The sequence below is a fragment of the Mesoplodon bidens genome, assembly GCF_964165515.1.
Source record: "Mesoplodon bidens genome assembly, chromosome: 16".
In the NCBI taxonomy this organism is placed as follows: Eukaryota; Metazoa; Chordata; class Mammalia; order Artiodactyla; family Ziphiidae; genus Mesoplodon; species Mesoplodon bidens.
Genome location: NC_138173.1, coordinates 45,732,244 through 45,736,597, shown reverse-complemented (window position 1 = coordinate 45,736,597; position 4,354 = coordinate 45,732,244). Strand labels below are relative to the sequence as shown.

The 4,354-nt window shown below is 46.8% G+C and overlaps 1 long non-coding RNA gene across 1 annotated transcript in view; it reads left to right on the top strand.

Annotated features, from left to right (window-relative positions):
- LOC308629873 overlaps positions 1 to 4,141 on the top strand; it is a 17,908-nt gene extending 13,767 nt beyond the window's left edge. Inside the window, exon 3 of the long non-coding RNA XR_014017722.1 lies at positions 2,482 to 4,141. This is a non-coding gene — a long non-coding RNA (uncharacterized lncRNA). The remainder of the gene's footprint in view (positions 1 to 2,481) is intronic.
- The last annotated feature ends 213 nt before the right edge of the window (positions 4,142 to 4,354 follow it).

Below are 4,354 nucleotides of genomic sequence, written 5' to 3'. Positions count from 1 at the left end.
TGTGGATTTCCAGGAACTGGGCACCGCCCAGTTATTGGCCTTTTATGGTAGGCCTCAGAGCTGTCATGGTGCCGGTGGGTGTGTCATTGATCATGCTAATGTATTACAATGAGCGTATAATGAGGCTCACGGTCCACTGGGAGTCATATCTCCCGCCACCTTGGATCTAGTTGGTTCTGACCAGTTTATGTTATATCTTCAACCTGCTATGTCCTTCTTTTTTTTTTCTTCTTTTTTTTGGTATCTTACTGTAGTTTATTTATTTTTAACATCTTAATTGGAGTATAATTGCTTTACAATGGTGTGTTAGTTTCTGCTATATAACAAAGTGAACCAGCTATACATATACATATATCCCCGTATCTCCTCCCTCTTGCATCTCCCTCCCACCCTCCCTATCCCACCCCTCTAGGTAGACACAAAGCACGGTGCTGATCTCCCTGTGCTATGTGGCTGCTTCCCACCAGGTATCTATTTTACATTTGGTAGTGTATATATGTCCATGCAACCGGCTGTGTCATTCTTTTAAAGGTGGTGCCCTGCCCCCTTCCCTGCTGTTTCAGAGGTCGCAATTAAGACACTCATACAAAGGACTCTAGTGGGTTGATGGGTGGCTCCCCCAAAAGATATGTCCATGTCCTAGCCCCCAAAACCTGTGAATGTGACCTTGTTTTGAAAAAGGGTCTTTGCAGATGTAATTAAGAATCCCGAGATGAGGTCATCCTGGATTATCCAGGTGTGTCCCAAATCCAATGACAGGTGTCCTTATAAAGAGCAGAAGAGGAGAATTCACAAATACAGAGGAGAAGGTCATGTGAAGACAGAGGCAGAGATGGAAGTTATGTAGCCAAAGAAAGCCTGGAGCCACCAGAAGCTGGAAGGGAAACTTTGGAGAGAGTGCAGCCCTGAGGACACCTTGACCTTGGATTTTTCGCTCCCAGAACTATGGAAGAATTAATTTCTGTTGTTTTAAGCCACCCAGTTTGTGGTAATTTGTTTCAGGAGCTACAGGAAATTAATAACAAGGACCAATTGCAAACTACAGCCCATCCCCACCCCGAAAGGAAAAGATAAGGGGCCATGGTCTGAAGTGGTGAAGGCAGAGAGAAGTGAAGCTCAAAGGATCAATGAAGGACTTTCATAGCTTGCTGCGTACAATGAAGTGGGTTGTGCACTGCACAACGGTGGGCGCCATATACAGCATGGTTGTAGATATGAATATTTATCGCTTGTTTTTTTTCTGCAGGGGTCAGTAAGGTATCTTGAGGAAGGGATGCCTCTTCCTAAAACACACAAAACTACCCTATGACCTTGCTGGTTTTTGGTGAGAAACATCTAGATAGCCCTGTCCAATAGAACTTTCTGCAAGTATGGAAATGTTATAATTGCGCCATCCAATAGAGTAGCCATGAGTCACATGTGACTCTTGAGCACTTAGAATGTGGCTTGTGCAACTGAGGAGCTGAATTTTTGGCTGTGTTGGGTCTTCATTGCTGCACGCGGGCTTTCGTTGCGGCGAGCGGGGGCTACTCTTCTTTGCAGTGCGCGGGCATCTCATTTCAGTGGCTTCTCTTGTTGCGGAGCACGGGCTCTAGGCCCGTGGGCTTCAGTAGTTGTGGCTCGCGGGCTCTAAAGCACAGGCTCAGTAGTTGTGGTACACGGGCTTAGTTGCTCTGCGGCATGTGGGACCTTCCTGGACCAGGGCTCGAACCAGTGTCCCCTGCGTTGGCAGGTGGATTCTTAACCACTGTGCCACCAGGGAAGCCCTGAATTTTATTTTAATTAATGTAAATTTAAAAAGCCACATGTGGCTGGTGGCTACCATATTGGACACACAGGTCTGGGTCAAGAAAATGGAAGCTCAGGATTGCTTGGTGTAGAATTTAGTCACCAGAAGCCTGGCCACTACACTAGATATTGTTCATGGGCCCCTCTGTAACTGTAGTCCTTATTGAGTTGAGAGGGTCAGTCAGGGACCAAGGTGGAGGTAGAAGTGGTGGCAGGGAGTGAGGAGTGCCCGGAAGTATGAGAAATGCCCAGCTGGACCGGAGCAAGGGTCCAACAGCAGAAGGAGGAAGAGAGAAGGGCTTGCCCAAGGAGGTAAGAGATTTCTCTCCAAATTGCTGGCTTTCCCTCCTCTTAGTAAACTTTCATGAATCTGTCAATCATGAAGTTAGCTATACTCTTTAGGAACCCTCCCCCCTTTTTTTTCTGGCTGCACCGTGCTACTTGCAGGATCTTAGTTCCCTGACCAGGGATTGAACCTGGGCCCCGTCAGTGAAAGAGTCACGTCCTAACCACTGGACCACCAGGGAATTCCCTCTTTTAGAACCTATTTTTGCTTTCAGCTTTCAGTTTGGAATAATGAATATTTATTTATGTATTTATGTATGTATTTATGTGTGTATGTATGTATGTATTTATTTATTTATTATTTTGTGGTACGTGGACCTCTCACTGTTGTGGCCTCTCCTGTTGCAGAGCACAGGCTCCAGACGTGCAGGCTCAGCGGCCATGGCTCATGGGCCCAGCTGCTCTGCAACACGTGGGATCCTCCCGGACCGGGGCACGAACCCGTGTCCCCTGCATCGGCAGGCGGACTCTCAACCACTGCGCCACCAGGGAAGCCCTGGAATAATGAATTTTTATTTGGAGATAATCATAGAGATGGGCAGGGGGTGCCAGTCTGGGGGCTCCTGGGCCTTGGGGTCATTCACTCCTTGAAAGGGGGCTCTTTGGGAGCAGGTCTGTTTAAGCTCCCAATCAAGCCTGCTATGGGAAGGTGGGAGCTCTCCCTGTCTAGGCCACCCCACGTCGCCCCGGTATAGTGTCCACACTCCTGTCTGGAGAGCCGGACATTTGCCCAGCTGCACCTTCATCCCTTGAAGGGAACTGAAGACTCCTCCAAGGTGGGAAGAAAGGTCTAATATGTCATTTGGTGATCATCACACTCTACCCGCATGTTGGTAAGCAATGAGTGTGAATTTACTGAAGACTTTTAGGGGTAAGTGCCAGCCAGACAGTGAGGACCTGGCTATTCTGGCAGCATCAGCATCACTGGGAGCTTGTTAGTGATGCAGACTCTCAGACCCACCTGATGGAATCAAGACTAGGTTGTAAGTCTCCCCATGTGATTGGAGATGCACAGTAAAGTTTGAAAACTGCTCTAGAACAAGGCCCATTCCCTGACATTGATTTAATGGACTTGTTTTGAATTAATTAATGGAGCTGAACTGACCTTGCTGTTTCAGAATTTTGTTGATTACACCACCCTGGAGAAACTTCCAGTAAAACATAAATCTGCCAAAATAGTTTCCAAGCTCGATTATCCCAGACGGAATCCCCTCCCAGGCCATGGATGTTCTGAAAGCTCAGGATAAAATGTATTCCACATCCCTGATCTTTGCGAGGGCAACACTTTGGGAGTGTGGTGGAGAGTGAGAACCTCCTTTCAGGGCCAGCTCTGAAGCTTGGCTCTGCATTGGTGACAACTTTTCCTGCCACACCTGAGAGGACCTGGGCTCTGCCCCCACGGAGAACAGTTACAGTATCTCCATCCTCATCTGTGGTTTCCCTGCACCAAAGCCTGGCAAAGAGGTGACCCTTCTCAGGATTTTCTGAACAGAGCCAGCAGCCCATGGCTATCAAAAGAGCACATGAGCCTACTATCAAAGGGCTTAAAGAGACACAGAATCACCCAAGTAGAAAGCGGTATTAAGCAACCTATTTTTCCATCGACAGATGAATGGATAAAGAAGATGTGGTACATATATACAATGCAATATTACTCAGCCATAAAAAGGAACAAAATTGGGTCATTTTAGCAATGTGGTTGGACCTAGAGTCTGTCACACAGAGTGAAGTAAGTCAGAAAGAGAAAAACAAATACCGTATATTAACGCATATATACTGAATCTAGAAAAATGGTACTGATGAACCTATTTTCAGGGCAGGAATAGAGACAGAGACGTAGACAATGCACTTGTGGACACGGCAAGGGGGGGCAAGGGGAGGGTGGGACGAATTGAAAGAGTAGCATTGACATATATACCCTACCATGTGTAAAACAGATAGCTAGTGGGAAGCTATCTGATCTCCCTGCTGTATAGCACAGGGAGATCAGCTTGGTGCTCTGTGATGACCTAGAGGGGTGGGATAGGGAGGGGGGGAGGGAGGGGATATGGGGATATATGTATACATAGAGCTGATTAATTTTGTTGTACAGCAGAAACTGACACAACATTGTTAAGCAATTATACTCCAATAAAAAAAAGTGGCGTTAGCAGGTCTACAACATCCCATACAGCAGGAGATGCAGCTGTTGAAAATAATTTCTTTAAGAGGTTGTTAATTT